General features: G+C 36.3%; 1 protein-coding gene across 1 annotated transcript in view; it reads left to right on the top strand.

Annotated features, from left to right (window-relative positions):
• The window catches only part of RIT2 (Ras like without CAAX 2), a 372,189-nt gene that overhangs the window by 198,454 nt on the left and 149,633 nt on the right, over nucleotides 1–24,102 (top strand). The gene's annotated exons all lie outside the window — the stretch shown is intronic.

Raw genomic sequence — 24,102 nt, 5'->3', positions numbered from 1 at the left:
GGTCAGAGAAAGAGGGAGACACAGAATCCGAAGCAGGCTCCAGGCTCTGAGCTATCAGCACAGAGCCCAACGCAGGGCTCAAACTCACCGACCGTGAGATCATGACCTGAGCCGAAGTCGGATGCTTAACCAACTGAGCCACCCAGGCGCCCCTATGGTAATTCTATTCTTAATTTTTTAAGGGACCTCCATACTGTTTTCCACAGTGGCTGCACCAATTTGCATTCCCACCAATAGTACACAAGGGTTCCTTTTTCTCCACATCCTTGTCAACACTGGTTGTTTTTTTGTTTTTGAGTTTAGCCATTCTGACAGGTGGGATCTCGTTATGGTTTAGATTTGCATTACCCTGATGATTAGTGATGTGAGCATTTTTTCACGTGTGTGTTGGTCATCTATATGTCTTCTGTGGTGAAATGTGTATTTATGTCTTCTACCCATTTTTAAATTGGATTATTTGGGGTTTTTTGCACGTGTTGTGTAAGATTTTTATATATTTTGAATATTAACCCTTTATTGGGTATGTCATTTGCAAATATTTTTCCACCATTCAGTAGGTTGCCATTAGTTTTGTTGATTATTTTTTTTGCTATGCAGAAGTGTTCTATTTTGATGAGTCCCAATTGTTTAATTTTGCTTGCCTCAGGAGATATATGTGAAAAATGTTGGGCAATGTCAGAGAAATTACTCCCAGTGCCCTCTTCTAGGAGTTTTATGGTTTCAAGTCTCAGATTTAGGGTTTTTTTTTTTTTCAAATATTTGTTCAAGTTCTAGTTAGTTAACATACAGTGCAATAGTGGGGTGCCTGGGTGGCTCGGTCAGTTAAGCCTCTGACTTCACCTCAGGTCATGGATCTCACTGTTCGTGAGTTTGAGCCCCCTATCAGCCTCTGTGCAGAAAGCTCAGAGCCTGGGGCCTACTTCGAATCCTGTGTCTCCCTACCTCTCTGTCCTTTCCCTGCTCATGTTCTGTCTCTCTCTCAAAAAATAAGCGCTTAAAATTTTTAAAAATTAAAAAAAAAACCAGAGTGCAATATTGGTTTCAGGAGTAGAATTCAGGGATTCATCACTTATATACAATACCCAGTGTTCATCATAACAAGTGCCCTTTTTAATACCAATCACCCACCAAGCCCATCCCCCACCCACTTCCCTCCATCAACCCTCAGTTTGTTCTCTATCTTTAAGAGTCTCTTATGATTTGTTTCTCTTTTATTTCTCCTCCCATATGTTCATCTGTTCTGTTAAATTCCACATGTGAGTGAAATCATATGGTATTTATCTTTCTCTGACTTATTTTGCTTAGCATAATAAACTAACTCCAACCAAATTGTTGCAAATGGCAAGACTGAATTCTTTTTGATGACTGGATATTCCAGCATGTACACACACACACACACACACACACACACACACCTGCCTCACATCTTCTTTATCCATTTACCACTTAATGGATATTTGGACTCCATAGTTTGGCTATTGTTGGTAATGCTGCTATAAACATCGGGGTGCATGCACTCCTTCTAATCAGATTTAGGTCTTTAGTCCTTTTTGTGTTCTTTGTGAATGGTGTGAGAGAGTGGTCCACTTTTATCCTTCTGCATGTTGCTGTCCAGCTTTCCCAACACTATTTGTTGCCTTTTTCCCAAAGTATATTCTTTCCTCCTTTGTCAAAGATGAATTGATCTTATAATCACGGGTTTATTTCTGGACTCTGTTCTGTTCTATTGATCTGTGTGTCTATTTTTGTGCCGGTATCCTATGGTTTTAATTATTACAGATTTGTAGTATATCTTGATATCTGATTGTGTGCTCTCCAGTTTTGTTTTTTGAGATTGTTTTGGCTATTTGGAGTCTTTTGTGTTTCCATACAAATTTTAGAATTGTTCTAGTTCTGTGAAAAATATTTTCAGTATTTTGATGGAGATTGCATTAAATCTGTGGATTACTTTTGATAGTATAGATATTTTAACAATACCTTTTCCTCTAATCCATGAGCATGCAATATATTTACATTTCTTTGTGGGTCTGCATGGCTCCTGACCACATGCCTGCCCTTCCTACCCTCTCTGATGTGACCTCTTCTTTAGATTTAGCTGTGGGGAGTCCATTCTGCCAGTCTTCAGATTATTTTCTTGATTGTTTACACTGATGTGGGTGCTATCCAGCTGTATACATGGGTTGAGATGAGTCTAGGACCCTCTACTCCACTATAATCCCTGGAAGTCTCCAGATTGCTTCTCTATTATTTTTCCCTTTTCCATCTTTTCAAAACTGCTTTATACACCACATTCTATTACTATAGCTTTTTTCAGTTCTCTTCTCTAATCCTTTAACTCCTGTCATGTTGTTTAAATTGTTCTTGTAACTAGCATATAAAAATATTGTATAAATATAAAATATAGACTGAAAAACAATGTCATATATTTGCATTTTTATAATTATTGGTATATTATAATTTATGTTTCTGCATTTGTGGTATTTCTCTTTGTCTCTGTTTTAATGCATTCTTGTCTTTAGTTAACTATTATTATTTTTTATGTCTTATTGTTTGGAAGTTCTAGTTTATACCTCATATGTTACCCTCCAGTTTTCCACAAACATATATATCTTTTTCCCAAGAGAAGCCAAAATTTGTGTTTTTATTTTTTGAAAAACATAGCATTAGCATGCTTCAACTGCCCTCCAATTTTTCCCATTCTTATTTTCTAATTAATTGTTACTTAGAATCTTCTAATTTTAAAATTTTGAAATAGTTGATGTAACAGAATATATGTAAATTATAGGTACATAAAAATAAAATGCCCATCAATAAACTCTACAACCAGCTTGCGAAACACAGAACTATGGGTATTCTATGGGCCTTTACATATCATTTTCCTCTTGTACTCTTCTGAATTTATATTCATAATAATTTGCTTTAATTTAGACTCATTACATGTCTATGTACTGATCATCATGACATATTTATATACATTTTATAGGTAAAAAAAAAAAATAAAGCCTACTGGAAAAGCTCTCTTGGAAAACATTGGTTCAGTAAGTTATGTAGATATTCCAAATGATTCTCAAGGGTTATTTTACATTCATACAATTATTAAAGACCCACAAGGCCTTCTGTTTATCTGAGATAAGCAGATATCAATAAATATCTATATCTATTGCTATTTACCATATTAAAAATTAAAACTCAGATAAGTATCAATATATATCTATTGATATTTACCACATTAAAAATTAAAACAGAACTTGAAATTTATTTTTACATTATTTAAATTAATAATAGTAACCTGATTATATGTTAGTATCAATAACTGATTCTTAAAAATAAGATCAACCTATATTTTCCTCCAAATTTACTCACAGTTTTATACTATTTGCAAATCTCACTAATGTCTGGCCAAAAAGAAGACAGCTGAATTCTCATATCTGCTTTTTTATTCAGGCTGCAATGCACATTTGGTTTGGTAAGTATATGGAAAAAATCCAAGGTTAGAAAAGGGAACATATTTTCAAAGTTCTTCCAGGTAGTTGTGGAGATTTTTATTTGATGATACAGGATATCCTAGAAGGGATATTTTCTTAAAAATTAGTTGCCAAGTAGAATCTATACCCATGTCAGTTGAATTTTATACTCTTGTGGCTTATTTGTTTGTTGGTTTATTTATTTTTGATACCCTTGTATCTTAAAATTTATTGGTTTACCTTGCATTTTTAAATAGACCTTTTACAAAAATATACATGGTTTTGTAATACCACACACTGGTCTCATAGAAAATATTGGTTCACTAAATTATGCCTATCTTCCAAATGGTAACATATTTGATTATATAATATCAAAATAGTAGGTTCATTAATTTTACTTACCAGTTTCATTTTATTGTTTTTTATTTTTTTTTTGTTTTTTTTTTTTTTGTTTTTTAATTTTTTTTTAACGTTTATTTATTTTTGAGACAGAGAGAGACAGAGCATGAACAGGGGAGGGGCAGAGAGAGAGGGAGACACAGAATCTGAAACAGGCTCCAGGCTCTGAGCTGTCAGCACAGAGCCCGACACGGGGCTCGAACCCACAGACTGTGAGATCATGACCTGAGCCGAAGTCGGACACTTAACCGACCAAGCCACCCAGGCGCCCCTACCAGTTTCATTTTAAAAGTCTTCTAGAATTGGGAAGTTCATGATAGAGGATACAACGTGCCAGAATTCTTATATTTGTGTGAATGCTTAAGTTTTGTTATTGGCCACAAATATTGTCAGTAGTACTCCTTGAAATGAAAATTTCATTTTCTTAATTGTCAAGAAAATGTATGCCAGGTATTCAAACCTGAATAACGATGGCTTATCTGTTAAGCATTCTTTCAGGCAAAATCAGTGTTTTCTAAAAATGTGGCTATCTCAGCTCATAACTCCAGCCGGCTGTGTAAGTGCTTTAACTCAAGAAAACCATTGTATATTGGCAGCAGAGAGCTGTTTTATGTGTATGTGCACTTCACATTTCCTTAGAAATGTTAATTCAAGGGTCAATATTTAGTGAAATTAATTTTGACAGCTTCAAGTTTATTCTAAAACTTTATGAGTATGTGGCAGCAAGTGATACTGTACTTGTTCAATCTGGTGTCACTACCTTGATTCATGCCAAAGCAACAGTCCTTTTACCCAATATTGTTTTTGTACACATCAGAACACATGCCAACACAGTAGAGAAAAAAGCCAAATAAAATCTTAACGGTATTATGGAAATAGTTTTGACCTCTTGAATCTACTGAAAGTCTTGAGAATGCCGATAGCTGTGTGTTTCATGCTTTGGGAGTCACTGCTAAAGATAAGCCTTCTTTATTTTCTGATTGCATCCCTTGGTGTTTTTTCTAGTGTATCATTTCATTTTTTTTTTCCCCATTGAACATCTTCACATTTTCTCTTTACTGTTGAGTCCTTCTGCCTCAGCCTACAAAGTTGAATCTCTACTGTCCTCAAATATCTTGTTTACTGAAATATGATTGATATTGATCTTAAAACAGAGAAAATTGTTTCATAGAATATTTATACGTATAAGGAAGTCTGTGGTAGAAGTTTGAACCAGGGGGATGATGGCAAGATATTTAGATAGAGCCAATACCATCAAAAGAAACTCTTTCACTAAAAGGTAATTGTAGGTGTGATTTCTAGCTTCTTGCTTACTGATAGCTGTGGTACAATGTATACAATAGCCATGCAGTGCCAACCTGGCACATCTTAAACCTAATTGTTTATATATGGGGATTAGCTTTATTTCAACAAGTGCTTGCCTGCCTCTCTCATGGCATGGACTACGGATCTCACTTTCTCACACAAAATCTTGACTCCAAGGTAGGTTTTGTGAACAACTCCAGAGACATTTTAATTTCAAAACTCATTAAGTGACTGTGCAGTCTGTCACATGTGACGTATTGTAATAATACCATCCACCTAAGAGAAGCAGAAATTTCACCCAAATTATACAACATTAAATTTTGTAGAATGAAAAGCACATCATTAAAGATAAATTATCTTACATTTCTTAATCACACACTTAATTTAGATTAATTAAGAAATATAATGCATGCTCTGTATGTACTAATTGATTATTAAATATTATTACTGGGATTTAGTTAATAATTAACTTAATTAGTTTCTAATTATTCATTTTTATTAATTTAATTTATTAAATTTCATTAATTGTTTTGAAATTGTATAGTTTCATATTAGTCTAACTTGTTCAATTTAGTGATATATGGGATTGTATGCTATTGAGGAAGTATTTTACTAAGCTTTTTAAAAATGTAAACTGTTAAATGGTGCTACATATTTTAATGACATTAAGTAATCCAGGTGTTTTATGGAAATTTCTTCAATATTTTTGAATGCTGTCCTTTGACTTAAATACAGTAATCATTTGGAAAAAAAATACTCTTTCCTGATGATGTGTTTAACTACATAAATGTCTCAGGTCATGTTTTCTTAGCTATTTTATAACCAACTCATCTGAAAGAGTGAAGTGTATAGGAAAATTGCCCTGAATTTCTTCCCTTACAAAGAAAAAGCAATGCTGCCAAGATAGGCTTTTGCTTTTAAGATTAGAATATCCAAATTACAGAGCATGTTAGCATGCTTTTATAGCTTAAGTGATATTTCCAGAAGGAAATGACGACTCCAAAGTTGAGCTCTTAATGCACCTCAGGCTTGCATTACCTCACACATTGGTGCATCAAAATAAAGGTGATCATCTTAGAACTCAAGCAAAAGAACAAAAACAAAACAGTATGAGTGGAGTCTTGAAGATTGGAGAGTCTTTTCTTAATAGATACCAGAGGAAAAGATTTTTAGGTATAGAACAAATGAGCAAATGAGGAGGAAGAACAGATATCAGGGGAACAGAGGAGGCAGAGGTGGGCACCACAAACACAGCCTTATTCTCTATATAAGGAATCTCAAGTCTCTTGATCTCTCTTGCCAGCCTACATCTGTCTCACCCGCTGAACCCCATGATTGAGGCATCATGGCTTTCAACTACCTCAAAATTTGTCACATTTCAGTGGCCATACAAATTATCTAGCATCAAATTTGAAGCTTCGCTATTGCTTATCTGCAGATTCAGATTCGTTGTGTCTGTGATGGGACAGCAGAATCTGGTGACCAGCACTCAATGTAATGCTAATGTGGGTAAATGATCTGTGGACCACTTTGTGAGAAACACAGCCCAACTCAGCCTCCCTATGGAACCCATATTATACCTTCCAATCTCCAGCTAACAAGTCAGACTCACTGTTGTGATGTTTTGACAGTTCTGATCTAGGATTCCAGTTCTACCCAAGGACAACTTGTCCTCTTCATTTTGCCCAGGCTGTCAACTTATGTCCCCCATTACATCACTTGTTCCTTTCTTATTCACCCCCTGCTCACTCACTTCCTTATTCTTTGTCACTATCTTGATAGGTTTACAGGTACTCAAATTCCTTTTTACTACTGACCTTGGTTTCTAGTTGGTCAGATGTCTTATACCCTGTACTGTGTTGAATATTGTGACTCCAAAATATGTCTGTATTTTAACCCTCAATATCTGAAATGTGACCTTTTAGAAAAGGGAATTTTATTTTTAACAAATTGGAATTATAGTTTTAAATATTTATTTTTTCCAGCTTTACTGAGGTTTAGTTTTCCAATAAAAGTATAATATATTTAAAATTTACAACATGATTATTTGATTCCCACCATGGGGTTAATTAAAATACCCATTACTTCACATATTTAATTTTTTATAAGAATACTTAGTTCTACCCTCTTAGCAAATTTCAGTTATCTAAAACAGTATTATCAACTGTAATCACCATGTTAGACATTAGATCCTCACACCTTAATCATCTTATAACTCAGAGTTTGTACCCTTTTACCAACCTCTCCCTGATACTTACTTCTGAGATAAAAGTTTTTCTTCCCTGCAGATTGAAATCTTCCCATGTGTCTTGCTGATAATTGGGTTCCCATTGGTTTTCTGTTGACTTCTGCTAGAATTTGGCTCCAAGAAATTCATAGTCTGTGACATATATACCTTTCTGATAGACAATCTTTTTGTTTTGCCAGCTACCTTACAAAGTACTCACTGCTTTGACTATAACAATGTCCCTTCTCCACATTTTTCTATGTCACTGACACCACAGGGTACATTGGAACCTGACAGCAGTGATGTACAGCTGCAAGGGCTCAGCTAAGCTGTACTGTTGACACTGAATGCTGTCAGCCTTCTGACATAGACAAAGAGCTCTATCAGGCTTGCTATCCTAGATAAAGCTCACAATCTCCCCATTGGTAAATTACTATTACTAAGGTTTGATCTTTTAGATACAAAGACTTCATGAAGAAATTAATCTTATAGCCTATTCGCATTCCAGTATCAATTGTTTTAAGCTGACGAGCTACAAACTCTTCCATAAATGAGTTTTGACTGAGTAAGAGCAAAAAAGATCAGAGGACTAAAAATGAGAGTGGTATACCAGCCCATGATAGGATAAAGATGATGGATCTATCTTTGACTTCCTCTTTCCTGTTTCTCTTTCAACTTTGTTACAGGTATTTGTAAACTCCCTACTAGCAAGACATATAAAAAACTATTTTAAAGGTGGTATTTTATTTCTAATATGATTCATTTCTTAACGTAACCAACTCCATGTATTTAAGGTCCTATAATCAGGGTTAGTTTTTAAAAGCCTAATGTAAATCTGAGCTCCAAATGTCCTGGGCTTTGGATTCTAGGGTTCATTGATTATGTATATGTAATAAAAATTCAGGAAAGTCCACTATACTGTAGTAATAAATGTATTTTTTTTGCCTCAAATTCTGGTAAAGGTTGAAGCAGTAGACAAAGATACAATGCTAGTTCTCACACTTCAAGGAACCTAACTTACACCACTTTGAGAATGGGTCAACCAGAGACCTGCTTAAGCAATGCTGTGAATTCAGTATGCAAACTTCTTTCCAGGCAGAATAGAATGAGTTAGACAATGTTTTTATAAGACAACAGAATTGCATGTAATTTTATTTAGCCATTTTTCTTTAAAGGAAAAATATTCTTAGTTTTCTTATAAGCATTTTGCCACTAATGCATATTTTATATACATAATTCTAGTCTCTTTATTTCCCAAACAACTTTGGTGTTTTCTCCAACTACATTTTCAAATGGTGTGTTTCGTTTAGATTCAAAGCAACTCCAGATTCTGAACATCGAAGGTTCAGGCAGCACAATGGCAGATAAGATTTAATACGAGTAAAATCCTTTTGGAATGCAGATCTCAAGTTCTTACGCAGGATTATTTTCTCTGAAGCAGCAAGATAGTCTGAGAACAGAGATTTTTCTTTTTTAAACAGCTTAAGGATCTGTATAAATCAGTGGGCTCCAATTAAGTTAGTATTAAATACATTAATTTATGAGAATTTCTTAATCATAGTAAGCCCAAGCCTGGGTTAGATTTTACAGGAAAAAAAAAAAGTTCACTTGATGGGAAAATGTGGCCTACCCAATGGAAAGTTTTTAACGATGCAAGCTAGAATATATGACAAGGTCTGAATGAGTGCTCCAAGTGAGAAGTGCTATAGAGTTCAGAAGGGAACACAGAGCGTAGATCGGAGGAGGCAACCATGAAATTTGGCAGGAGGTGACACTGATCTGGGCCTTCGACCTGGGCCTGAATAAGTTCATTGTTGTTTTTATTGTTTTTAGTAGATTTCATTTTTTTTAAGAGAAGTTGTATGTTTACAGTAAATTGAGCATAAAGTACAGAGTTCCTCTATACCCTCCATCCCTACACAGGCATAGCCTCCCCCACTATCAATTTTCCCCACCAGAGCAGTATATTTGTCACAATTAATGAATCCACACCAATATATCATGATCACCCAAAGTCCATAGTTTATACTGGTGTTATACATTCTATGACATGTATCCACCATTGCAGTTTTACTGCAATGTAATAGTTTTACTGCCCTAAAACTCGTCTGCTCCTTAGTTCCTCCCTCTTCCCAACCTCTGGCACTTAACTTTTTACCCTCTCCATGGTTTTGCCTTTTCCAGAATGTCATATAGTTGGAATCCTACAGTATGTAAAGCCTTTTTAAGATTGGCTTCTTTCACTTAGTAATATTTGCTTAAGTTTCCTCCATGCCCTTTCATAGCTTGACAGTTGATTTCTTCTTGGCACTAAATAATATTCCATTGTCTGGATGTGCCACAGTTTATTTGTCCATTCACCTACTGAAAGACATTTTGGGTGCTTCTACTTTTCATAATTATGAATAAGGCTGCTATAAACACCCACGTGCAGGTTTTTGTGTGAGCATTGGATAGGGTTTGTATGACCCATGAAAATAAGATGCAGAGAAAATAAGTTAATAAAGTGAGTAACTTATTTCAAGATGATGACAATCATCTGTTTTTAATATGGAGATAGAGGAATATATGGCAAAAAAAAGCATGTAAATATCTATTAAGTTTGATGTACACTCAACTGGCTATTTTTCAAATCTGTGTAAAATATTTAATTTAGGATTGAGGCTGAGTGCAGCATTAGGGAAAGGCAAGGAAGAAGAATTAATGGTGCCAGTGCTGGTCTTTGCTTTGTCATTTTGGCTTGTCGCCGTATTCTGGACTTTGTCAAATACAAGCTTTGCAGTTAACTAGATGTTTCCTTTTTTAAGCCAATGAATGAAGATCTGTTTTCAGTATGTGGGTCAGAGTGCTCAACCTTCCCCTTCACCCAAAAAGGCTTATCAAAATCTTATAACTACAAACCGAACATAACTTTTGGGAGATATAAATTTTTTTATTGTGTCTATTTCCAATGATATTTTAGATTCCCTCCCACAGTTATACCCCAGGCAGCTGTTCTACTCCTTAAAATAGCTCTGTGTTTATGAAAGCTTAAAAAGGCAGAGGTGAAATGATTTATCTTTATAATTTTTTAATTTGATGTTTGATTTTTCCAGATCTGACAACATAGCTAAGAGAACGTGGAACCGAACAGAGTCTAAATTACCTGACGATATTAATGACTTTGGCCACTACATAGCATATGCCTAAGAGGGCAGATATTCTGGATCTTTTTACTGGCTCTTAAGTCCTTTTTCATTCTTTCCCTTTATTCACATTTAAATAATTGGAAAAAAACTAAGTTTGTTTTGCCAAGTAGGCTTTACACCATCTAGGAAATAGTATTAAAAAGAACAATTCTCACTGTTAGGTACATTTTTCTATGCTTTTTCGCTAGTGGTAACTTTGAAAATTTCCGCTTGCAAGTTGCTTAAAATATGATAATGAGTAGTAAAAAGTAACTGTGCTTACTTCCTAAAGAAATAAACAATTGGAAGGGAATATAATGATAAACTACCATAAAACTCATGTTTTATAAATTGAAACCACTCAAGTCAAATGATGTTCTTACGGTCATCTTACTGGTAGCCAGAAATGGTGCCATAATCACCCAGCTTCTCATATGATAATATAATGTCTAATATCTAATACTGTACTGCCTAAACATGTCAATATATTTAATGATAATTAAATCACTCAAAAGGATCTGATCATTTGGAGGAAAGGAGAGGAGCATTCATTTCTTAAGATGTATGTCCTTAGAAGAAAGCAGAAGGAATTCATAGACCAAGGACAAATCTGGTTAAGTGAGTGGTGATTCTTATCCCTACTTGAGAGTATTCAAAGTACAAGGGTATAAATATCAATACAACCTAATGTTCTTTCTGCATTTCTCTGTCTCTTTGTTGTCAACACACATGCCTGCTTATGTTACATGAGATACAGTGTGTGTGTTTATCTTCTGTAATTATATGTATAAATGTTTGATAGCAGTATACATTTTTAAAAGGAAGCTTGTCAATAATGTGTCCATCACAAAATGACTTTTCTCCTTCTCTTTGAGGCATACTTGCCATTCATCATCCCATACTAAAGCAGAGAACTGACTGACTCACCACTTGGGACATTGTAAAAAACAACACCTTTCTTCTAGTAACAACTTATGAATTAACATGTTGAAGACATAAGTCTCCCACTATGCAGGGATATTAAGAAATTAGATACTCATGGTGTTATGCAGTCAAGGGTGAGTCTACTTATTTCCTTGCAAGAAAGCAATGCAACTAGCCACATACAGTTATAATGATAAAAACAATATAATCCATCTAAGGTGAAGTGAAATTGAATATTTTAGCATGTGGTAAAACACAAGGAATCCTAGTTATAGAGAGGCTATTTACATTAATTTACATACTATAACTACTTCTGGGAAAATACAATGATTAATGTTGGGTCAGTAGAACCCCTTCATATATCAGTACACCTGAGGGAAGCTAAATACCTAGAAGTTTTATAAAGGGTATATAATATTCAATTGATTAAATTACTGTCCATTATATTAAAATGCAATCTAATTGTTATATCTTTTTAAATTAAACTTATTTTTTAGAGCGGCTTTAGTTTTATAGCAAAACTGAGAGGCAAGTACAAAGAGTTCCCACATACCCTCTCTTCTAAATACGTACAACCTTCCCTACTACCAACATTCTACATTATAGTGGTATATTTGTTAAAAAGGATGAACTTATATTGATACATCGTTTTCACTCAAGGTCGATTGTTCACGTTAGTATTCATTCTTGGTATTATACATTCTGTGGATTTTGACAAATGTATAATGACATGTACTTACCATTGTCATATCATACAGAACAGCTTCACTGCCTCAAAAATTCTCTGTGCTTTACCTATTTACTGTCCCCAGTCCTCACAATGTCTAGCAACCATTTACCTTTTTACTGTCACCATAGTTTATGCCTTTTCTAGAATGTCATGTAGTGGAGCCATACAGTTATGTTGCTTTTTCAGATTGTCTTCACTCCCTTTGTAATATGCGTTTGTTTCCTCCACTTTTTTTTTAATGTCTTGATAATACATTTCTTTTTAGTGTTGAAAAATATTCCACTCTTTGGATGTATCACAGTTTATTTATCCATTCACCTCCTAAAAGACATCTTGGTTGTTTCCAAATGTTGAAAATTATTAGTAGAGTGCTATAAATATCCATGTGCAGGCTTTTGTGTGAACATCTATTTTCAGCTCCTTTGGGTAAATATCAAGGAGCGTGATTGCTAGTTGATACGTTAAGATTCTATCGAATTTTTAAGAAACTGCCAAATTGTCTTCTAAAGTGGCTACACCATTTTGGAGTCCCATCAACAAGGGATGAGAGTTTCTATTGCTCCACCTCCTCACCAGCATTTGGTGCTGCCACTATTGTAGAGTTAGCCCATTGTGATAGGTATGTAGTGACATCTCATTGTTTTAATTTGCATTTTTCTAGTAACATGATGTTGAACATCTTGTCACATGCTTATATGCCTTTGTATATCCTCTTTTTGTGAGATATCTGATTAGATCTTGGGCCACTTTTTAATTGAATTTTTAGTTTTTTTGTCTGGTTTTAAGAGTTCTTTGTATATTTTAGGTAACAGTCTTTTATCAGACAGGTCTTTTGAAAAAAATTTTTTTCCAGTCTGTGGCTTGTATTTCCATTCTATTGGCATGGCCTTTCACAGAGCAGACATTTTTAATTTTAATGAACTCCAGCTTACCAGTTAATTTTTTCATGGATTGTGAGAAAAATTTTATCTAAAAAATCATCGCCATACCCAAGGTCATCTCGGTTTTCTCCTATGTTCTTTTCTAGGAGTTTTATAGTTTTACCTCTTATAAGCCTATCACCAGTTTTGAGTTAAATTTTGTGGAGGTCGAAGAGTCTATGTGTAGCTTTATTTTTTTCCATGTGAAAATACAGTTGTTACTGTAACATTTGTGGAAGATTTTTTGCTCCATTGTATTGCCTTTGTTCTTTTGGCAAAGATAAGTTGACTGTATTTATGGGGTTATATTTTGGGACTCTGTCTCCTGTTCTGTTGATCTATTTGTCTATTCTTTCACCAATACTGCATTGCTTTAATTACTGCAGCTTTATAGTAAATCTTGATGTCAAGTAATGTTAGTTCTCTGATTTTGTTCTTGTCCTTAAATATTGTGTTGGCTGTTCTGGGTCGTTTGCTCTCCATATAAACTTTAGAATCTGTTTGTCAATATCTACAAAATAATTTACTGGGATTTTGATGGGCACTGTACTAACTCTATAATCAAGTTTGGAAAACTGCTATCTTGACAATACTGTCTTTCTATGCATAAACATAGTGTATCTTTCCATGTATTTAGTTACATGATCTTTCATCGAGTTTTACCATTTTTATTATATGAGTCTTGTATATATTATATTTATGTCTAAATATTTCAGTTTGGGGGTGTTAATGTAAGTGGTATTGCATTTTTAAAACTATAGCTGACATACAATAGTAATTTCATATGTATGAGGCAGGGGTTAGATATCCTTATTCATTACAAAATGATCACTATGATAATTTCAAATTCTACTTGTTCATTGCTGGTATATAGGAAAGCAAGTGATTTTTGTACATTAATCTTGTATTGCATGACTTCACTACTGCAGCTTTAGTTCTAACATTTTTGTTACTGTTGTAGTTGCTTCATTCAGATTTTCTGCATAGGTGGGGTCATGTGACCTATGAACAAAGTTTTACTTCTTCCCAATCTGTATACCTTTTTTCCTCCCTTCCCCCGCTCTTTTTCAAATTAGCCAGGGCTACTAGTACAATGTTGAAAATAAGTGGTGACAGGAGATATCTTTGCCTTGTTCTGATCTTAGCTTCAACTTTCTCACAATTATGTATGATGTTAGTTGTAGATTTTTTTTTGTAGATTAAAAAAAAATCAAACTGAGGAGGTTCCTCTCTATTCCTAGTGGGCGGAGAGCTTTTATCAATAATGAGTGTTGTATCTCATCAAATGATTTTTTCCATATCTGTTGATAGGATCACATATTTTCCCTTTTTAGTCTTTTGATATAATTAATTGCATGAATTTGTTTTAGAATGCTGAACCAGTCTTGAATCCTGCGCTAATTTCCACTTGGTCATGGTGTATAATTCTCTTTACACATGGTTAGATTTGATTTGCTAATATTTTGCTGAGGATTTTTGCACCTCTGCTCATGGAAGATACTGGTCTAGAGTTTTCATACCGGTTTTGGTATTAGGGTAATGCTGGTGTCATAGAAAAGGTCTAGGAAGGATTTCCCCTACTTCTGGAAAAGAGCATAGAGAATTGGTATAATTTGATAAAGTTCTGCAGTGAACCCATCTGAGACTGATGCTTTCTGGTTATCACTTATTGAAATATTATTACTTTAATAAATATAAGCCTATTCAGATTGTTTGATTATTTGTGTGAATTTAGGCAGATTGTGTTTATCCAAGAAGTTGATTGATTTTATCTACGTTGAAATTTATGGGAACAGAGTTCATAATATTCCTTTATTTTTCTTTTAATATTCATGGAATCTGTAGTGATCTCTTTTGCTATTAGTGATATGTGTTCTCTTTTTTCTTAGTTATTCTGGCTAGCAATCAATTTTATTGATCTTTTCAAAGAGCAAGCTATTTGTTTTGTTGACTTTTCTCTTGATTTCCTATTTTCAACTTCATTGATTACTACTCTAATTTTTATTTTTCTTCTGCTTACTTCAATTTAATTTGCTCTTCTTTTCCTAGTTGCATAACATAGAAGTTCAGATGATTGATTTTAGATGTTCTTTTCTAATAGATGCATTCGATACTATAAATTTCCCTCTAAGTCCTGCTTTTGCTGCAGCCCATAAATTTTGATTGGTTGTGATTTCATTTTCATATTATATATATATATTTTTTTCTTTGAGATTTTTCTCTTTGTCCAATATGTTACTGTAATTTAAACGTGTGTTCAGGGGTGCTTGCATGGCTCAGTGGGTTAAGCGACTGACTTCAGCTCAGGTCTTGATCTCGCGGTTGGTGAGTTCAAGCCCTCCATTGGGCTCTGTGCTGATGGCTCAGAGCCTGGAGACTGCTTCAGATTCTGTGTCTCCCTCTCTCTCTGCTCCTCTGCTGCTTATGCTCTGTCTTGCTCTCTCAAGACAAATAAACATGAAAAAAAAAAATCTTTAAAAAATAAAAAAATAAAAGTGTGTTTAATCTCCGAGTATTTGGGGATTTTCCAGCTATCTTTTTGTAATTTCTAATTTAATTCCATTGTGGTCTGAGAACAGGCATTGTATTATTTTTATTCTTTTAAACTACATAAGTGTTTTATGGTTCTGGATGTGGTCTTTGTTGGTGAATGTTCCATGTAAGCTTAAGAAGAATGCATATTCAATTGTTGTTGCCTATAGATGCCAATTATGTCCAGTTGATGATGGTGTTGTTGAATTCTTTTTTTTATTTTTTAAAAAATATTTATTTATTTTTGAGAGAGAGTGAGAGAGAGACAGTGTGAGCAGGGGAGGGTCAGAGAGAGAGGGAGAGGCAGAATCTGAAGCAGGCTCCAGGCTCTGGGCTGTCAGCATAGAGCCTGACATGGGTCTCAAACTTCTGAACAGAGAGATCATGACCTGAGCCCAAGTTGGACACTTAACCGGCTGAGCCACCCAGGCTCCCCTCATGCTATTGAACTCTGTTATGACCTTACTGATTTTCTGCTTGTTACATCTATCCATTTTTGTTAGGATGTTAAAATCTCTAATTATATTAGTGGATTGACCTACTTCTTGCAGTTCTACCAGTTTTCTATCAGTTATGTCTCAGAACGCATGTCAACAGCAAAATTAATACATGTTTAAGACCAATTATAGGTGTAGTGGTAGACATTCATGTATACACTGGTATAGAGAGGATGCGTAAATGATTAAATTATAAATCCTTCACATTTATTAATAGCTAAGGCACTGAGTAGGATATTAAATAAAGGAAAATTTCCTGTTTATTTTTTTTTCAATATATGAAGTTTATTGTCAAATTGGTTTCCATACAACACCCAGTTCTCATCCCAAAAGGTGCCCTCCTCAATACCCATCACCCACCCTGCCCTCCCTCCCACCCCCCATCAACCCTCAGTTTGTTCTCAGTTTTTAACAGTCTCTTATGCTTTGGCTCTCTTCTACTCTAGCCTCTTTTTTTTTTCCTTCCCCTCCCCCATGGGTTTCTGTTAAGTTTCTCAGATCCACGTAAGAGTGAAACCATATGGTATCTGTCTTTCTCTCTATGGCTTATTTCACTTAGCATAACACTCTCCAGTTCCATCCACGTTGCTACAAAAGGCCGTATTTCATTCTTCTCATTGCCACGTAGTATTCCATTGTGTATATAAACCACAATTTCTTTATCCATTCATCAGTTGATGGACATTTAGGCTCTTTCCATAATTTGGCTATTGTTGAGACTGCTGCTATAAACATTGGGGTACAAGTGCCCCTATGCATCAGTACTCCTGTATCCCTTGGGTAAATTCCTAGCAGTGTTACTGCTGGGTCATAGGGTAGGTCTATTTTTAATTTTCTGAGGAACCTCCACACTGTTTTCCAGAGTGGCTGCACCAATTTGCATTCCCACCAACAGTGCAAGAGGGTTCCCGTTTCTCCACATCCTCTCCAGCATCTATAGTCTCCTGATTTATTCATTTTGGCCACTCTGACTGGCGTGAGGTGATATCTGAGTGTGGTTTTGATTTGTATTTCCCTGATGAGGAGCGACGTTGAGCATCTTTTCATGTGTCTGTTGGCCATCTGGATGTCTTCTTTAGAGAAGTGTCTATTCGTGTTTTCTGCCCATTTCTTCACTGGGTTATTTGTTTTTCGGGTGTGGAGTTTGGTGAGCTCTTTATAGATTTTGGATACTAGTCCTTTGTCCTATATGTCATTTGCAAATATCTTTTCCCATTCTGTTGGTTGCCTTTTAGTTTTGTTGGTTGTTTCCTTTGCTGTGCAGAAGCTTTTTATCTTCATAAGGTCCCAGTAATTCACTTTTGCTTTTAATTCCCTTGCCTTTGGGGATGTGTCAAGTAAGAAATTGCTACAGCTGAGGTCAGAGAGGTCTTTTCCTGCTTTCTCCTCTAGGGGTTTGATGGTTTCCTGTCTCACATTCAGGTCCTTTATCCATTTTGAGTTTATTTTTGTGAATGGTGTAAGAAAGTGGTCTAGTTTCAATCTTCTGCATGTTGCTGTCCAGTTCTCCCAGCACCATTTGTTAAAGAGACTGCTTTTTTCCATTGGATATTCTTTCCTGCTTTGTCAAAGATGAGTTGGCCATATGTTTGTGGGTCTAGTTCTGGGGTTTCTATTCTATTCCATTGGTCTATGTGTCTGTTTTTGTGCCAATACCATGCTGTCTTGATGATTACAGGTTTGTAGTAGAAGCCAAAGTCTGGGATTGTGATGCCTCCTGCTTTGGCCTACTTCTTCAAAATTACTTTGGCTATCTGGGGCCTTTTGTGGTTCCATATGAATTTTAGGATTGCTTGTTCTAGTTTCGAGAAGAATGCTAGTGCAATTTTGATTGGGATTGCATTGAATGTGTAGATAGCTTTGGGTAGTATTGACATTTTGACAATATTTATTCTTCCAATCCATGAGCACGGAATGTTTTTCCATTTCTTTATATCTTCTTCAATTTCCTTCATAAGCTTTCTATAGTTTTCAGCATACAGATCTTTTACATCTTTGGTTAGATTTATTCCTAGGTATTTTATGCTTCTTGGTGCAATTGTAAATGGGATCAGTTTCTTTATTTGTCTTTCTGTTGCTTCATTATTAGTATATAAGAATGCAACTGATTCTGTACATTGATTTTGTATCCTGCGACTTTGCTGAATTCATGTATCAGTTCTAGCAGACTTTTGGTGGAGTCTGTCGGATTTTCCATGTCTAATATCATGTCATCTGCAAAAAGTGAAAGCTTGACTTCATCTTTGCCAATTTTGATGCCTTTGATTTCCTCTTGTCTGATTGCTGATGCTAGGACTTCCAACACTATGTTAAACAACAGCGGTGAGAGTGGGCATCCCTGTCGTGTTCCTGATCTCAGGGAAAAAGCTCTCAGTTTTTCCCCATTGAGGATGATGTTAACTGTGGGCTTTTCATAAATGGCTTTTATGATCTTTAAGTATGTTCCTTCTATCCTGAGTTTCTCGAGGGTTTTTATTAAAAAAGTTTGCTGAATTTTGTCAAAGGCCTTTTCTGCATCAATTGACAGGATCATAGGATTCTTATCTTTTCTTTTATTAATGTGATGTATCACATTGATTGATTTGCGAATGTTGAACCAGCCCTGCATCCCAGGAATGAATCCCACTTGATCATGGTGAATAATTCTTTTTATATGCTGTTGAATTCGATTTGCTAGTATCTTATTGAGAATTTTTGCATCCATATTCATCAGGGATATTGGCCTGTAGTTCTCTTTTTTTACTGGGTCTCTGTCTGGTTTAGGGATCAAAGTAATACCGGCTTCATAGAATGAGTCTGGAAGTTTTCCTTACCTTTCTATTTTTTGGAATAGCTTGAGAAGGATAGGTATTATCTCTGCTTTAAACATCTGGTAGAACTCCCCTGGGAAGCCATCTGGTCCTGGACTCTTATTTGTTGGGAGATTTTTGATGACTGATTCAATTTCTTCGCTGGTTATGGGTCTGTTCAAGCTTTCTATTTCCTCCTGATTGAGTTTTGGAAGCATGTGGGTGTTTAGGAATTTGCCCATTTCTTCCAGGGAGTCCAGTTTGTTGGCATATAATTTTTCATAGTATTCCCTGATAATTGCTTGTATCTCTGAGGGATTGGTTGTAATCATTCCATTTTCATTCATGATTTTATCTATTTGGGTCATCTCCCTTTTCTTTTTGAAAAGCCTGGCTAGAGGTTTATCAATTTTGTTTATTTTTTCAAAAAACCAACTCTTGGTTTCGTTGATCTGCTCTACAGTTTTTTGAGATTCTATATTGTTTATTTCTGCTCTGATCTTTATTATTTCTCTTCTTCTGCTGGGTTTGGGGTGTCTTTGCTGTTCTGCTTCTATTTCCTTTAGGTGTGCTGTTACATTTTGTATTTGGGATTTTTCTTGTTTCTTGAGATAGGCCTGGATTGCAATGTATTTTCCTCTCAGGACTGCCTTCGCTGCATCCCAAAGCGTTTGGATTGTTGTATTTTCATTTTCATTTGTTTCCATATATTTTTTTAATTTCTTCTCTAATTGCCTGGTTGACCCATTCATTCTTTAGTAGGGTTTTCTTTAACCTCCATGCTTTTGGAGGTTTTCCCGACTTTTACCTGTGGTTGATTTCAAGCTTCATAGCATTGTGGTCTGAAAGTATGCATGGTATGATTTCAATTCTTGTTCACTTATGAAGGGCTGTTTTGTGACCCAGTATGTGATCTATCTTGGAGAATGTTCCATGTGCACTTGAGAAGAAAGTATATTCTGTTGCTTTGGGATGCAGAGTTCTAAATATATCTGTCAAGTCCATCTGATCCAATGTATCATTCAGGGCCCTTGTTTCTTTATTGACCGTGTGTCTAGATGATCTATCCATTTCTGTAAGTGGAGTGTTAAAGTCCCCTGCAATTACCACATTCTTATCAATAAGGTTGCTTATGTTTGTCAGTAATTGTTTTATATATTTGGGGGCTCCCATATTCGGCGCATAGACATTTATAATTGTTAGCTCTTCCTGATAGATAGACCCTGTGATTATTATATAATGCCTTTCTTCATCTCTTGTTACAGCCTTTAATTTAAAGTCTAGTTTGTCTGATAGAAGTATGGCTACTCCAGCTTTCTTTTGACTTCCAGTGGCATGATAAATAGTTCTCCATCCCCTCACTCTCAATCTGAAAGTGTCCTCAGGTCTAAAATGAGTCTCTTGTAGACAGCAAATAGATGGGTCTTGTTTTTTTTTTTATCCATTCTGATACCCTATGTCTTTTGGTTGACACATTTAGTCCATTTACATTCAGTGTTATTATAGAAAGATAGGGGTTTTAGAGTCATTGTGATGTCCATAGGTTTCATGCTTGTAGCGATGTCGCTGGTAGTTTGTCTCACAGGATCCCCCGTAGGATCTCTTGTAGGGCTGGTTTAGTGGTGACGAATTCCTTCAGTTTTTGTTTGTTTGGGAAGACCTTTATCTCTCCTTCTATTCTAAATGACAGACTTGCTGGATAAAGGATTCTCGGCTGCATAGTTTTTCTGTTCATCACATTGAAGATCTCCTGCCATTCCTTTCTGGCCTGCCAAGTTTCAGTAGAGAGATCAGTCATGAGTCTTATAGGTCTCCCTTTATATGTTAGAGCACGTTTATCTCTAGCTGCTTTCAGAATTTTCTCTTCATCCTTGTATTTTGCCAGTTTCACTATGATATGTTGTGCATAAGATCGATTCAAGTTACATCTGAAGGGAGTTCTCTGTGCCTCTTGGATTTCAATGCCTTTTTCCTTCCCCAGATCAGGGAAGTTCTCAGCTATTATTTCTTCGAGTACACCTTCAGCACCTTTCCCTCTCTTTTCCTCCTCTGGAATACCAAATATGCGTAGATTATTTCTCTTTAGTGCATCACTTCTCTAATTTTCCCCTCATACTCCTGGATTTTTTTTTTATTTCTTTTTCTCAGCTTCTTCTTTTTCCATAATTTTATCTTCTAGTTCACCTATTCTCTCCTCTGCCTCTTCAATCTGAGCCGTAGTTGTCTCCATTTTATTTTGCAGTTCATTGATAGCATTTTTTAGCTCCTCCTGGCTGTTCCTTAGTCCCTTGTTCTCTGTAGCAAGAGATTCTCTGCTGTCCTTAATACTGTTTTCAAGCCCAGTGATTAATTTTATGACTATTATTCTAAATTCACTTTCTGTTATATTGTTTAAATCGCTTTTGATCATTTCGTTAGCTGTTGTTATTTCCTGGACGTTTTTCTGAGGGGAATTCTTCCGCTTTGTCATTTTGGATAGTCCCTGGAGTGGTGCGGGACTGCAGGGCACTTCCCCTGTGCTGTCTTGAATAACTTGCGTTGGTGGGTGGGGCCGCAGTCAGACCTGATGTCTGCCCCCAGCCAATTGCTGGGGCCACAGTCAGACTGGTGTGTGCCTTCTCTTCCCCTCTCCTAGGGGCGGGATTCACTGTGGGGTGGCGTGGCCCGTCTGAGCTACTTGCACACTGCCAGGCTTGTGGTGCTGGGGATCTGGCGTATTAGCTGGGGTGGATCAGCAGTGTGCACAGGGTCAGGAGGGGCAGGATCAGCTCGCTTTTCCTTCAGAGATCTGGTTAGGGAGGGGCCCTGCAGCAGCTGGAGGGAGTCAGACTTACCAGAGGGATGGATCCCCAGAAGCACAGCATTGGGGGTTTGCGTGGTGCAAGCAAGTTCCCTGGCAGAAACTGGTTCCCTTTGGGATTTTGGCTGGGGGATGGGCGAGGGAGATGGCACTGGCGAGCGCCTTTGTTCCCCGCCAAGCTGAGCTCTGTCGTCTGGGGCTCAACAACTCTCCCTCCCGTTGTCCTCCAGCCCTCCCGTTCTCTGAGCAGAGCTGTTAGCTTATAACCTTCCAGATGTGAAGTCCCTCTTGCTGTCAGAACACACTCCATCCGGCCCCTCTGCTTTTGCAAGCCAGACTCGGGGGTTCTGCTTGTCCGGCGGGCCGCCCCTCTGCCCCGCTCCCTCCCACCAGTCCATGGAGTGCGCACCTCTTCTCCGCCCTTCCTATCCGCTTCCATGGGCCTCTCATCTGCGCTTGGCTCTGGAGACTCTGTTCTGCTAGTCTTCTGGCGGTTTTCTTGGTTATTTAGGCAGGTGTAGGTGGAATCTAAGTGATCAGCAGGACGCGCGGTGAGCCTCCTATGCCGCCATCTTCCCAGGATCCTCAATTTCCTGTTTATTTTGATACACTTTGGACAAGGCAAATGGATCTGAAGGAGTATATAAAGGAAAAATATCATTTTCCTGCACTATTATAAAGTAGAACAGCCACTCTTCTGATCATGATAGTATGTCCAGATCTACAAATTAAGGACAGATGAAATAAAGTATCACAGAACCAGCTGTTCTTCATTTTGAAAGAAATTGCATCCATTAATTAGTTCATTATTAAAATCAAATATTACAACGTGAGATTGAGATCAGCAATCATCTTGGCAATTGTCTAAGAAGGGATTAACCTAAGGATTTATACCTTTCACCCCATTTTAATCCATGCATGTGGAGATGTGGTTTAATTCCTTTCCCAAAATTCATGCTTTGAGACTAAGTAGACCACTACCATATAATATGATGAGGTATTTAGAAATATTGATCAGCCCCCAAATCTAACCCTTTCATCAGCTGGAAAATTACTGGGGAAACTAAGATTAGCATCGGGCCATTAGCTGGGGACTCCAGGTTTGAGGCTATATTACAGAATATGAAAAGGAAGAGAAGAGAATCTTCAGCAAATTATAGAGAAAACATTAGCACCTATTACACAATACAAAGGAAAAACACATTAGTGCTTTACCACGTGATTCCTAGTCCTTTGCTTTCTATTTCCTCTGTTAACAGACAAGAAGTGAAATTGGAGTTTTTCAGTGACATGGCTGGCTCCTGATGATATCTTTGGAACTTATTTTATTATTCTGATATATTTAACAGTCCCTGGGTTATAGGGCCCAGAGCAGATAGATTATTTGTTTTCCCTCATTCTGTATGATAAAATTCTGCCTGAAAAGAAAAACTCTTTTTCTGTCAAAGATTATAGACATTAAGAAGGATCCTGTTTCTGTGTTCAATTTGATAGCCTTTTAGTAAATAAGATCCTGATGCTGCCAATTCCTTTGTATCAAGGTGGTAGCAGGTCTGGCATTAAGTTATTTTTTAAAATGTAGTAAACAATTAAACCTCTAAAAAAAATCACCCAGGAATCTACAGAATTATGCACTGTTATTTGCAAGATGTAGCGATGATGGTAGTTTCTTAGAGTTGTTCTATGATACACAATTATGAATCAATTATCACAAGGGTACAGAATCAGTTGGGGGTTCTGAACTTTGAGCATATTTGATGCTTTTGATGCTGTTGATTCTGAACAGTTTTTCATAGTAAAAGTATAGCTTCTAATAGCCTTTCATCAGTTGTTATGACCAGTACCATATAGCACGCTTTTGTTAGCTTATTGAACTGTGGAACCTATCTTCATCTTAACTCCCAAGGAGAGAAAGACGGGGGAAAAAAAAAAAAGTACAAGCCTTAAGAGCCACAGCTTACTGATTAACTTGGAGCAACCTTAATAGCAACAATACTAATAGAAGCAGTTACCATTGATTGTGCACACACTGAATGCCAAGCATTGCTATGGGTAAATATGAATATATAAATATAAATAATATAAATATAGTACACTATTAATACTTATAACAAAATCTGTAATATATTTGTCTTTCAGATGAGAAACCTAAAGCTTAGAGATAATTCAATACCTTTCCCAAGTTTTACAGATAATATTGGCATACTCGATTCTGATAAAGGTCAGGCTGACTCCAAAGCCCATGTTCTTGTTAACTTGGCACTTTCTTTTATACCTGGCCTCTAGACTGTTCTTCCATTATCAATATGATTTCTAAAACTATAGTGTCTTCTCTTTGCTTGACTCAG

Source organism: Panthera onca, chromosome D3 (genome assembly GCF_046562875.1).
Source record: "Panthera onca isolate mPanOnc1 chromosome D3, mPanOnc1 haplotype 2, whole genome shotgun sequence".
Lineage (NCBI taxonomy): Eukaryota > Metazoa > Chordata > Mammalia > Carnivora > Felidae > Panthera > Panthera onca.
This window is presented reverse-complemented; position numbering and strand designations above follow the sequence as displayed.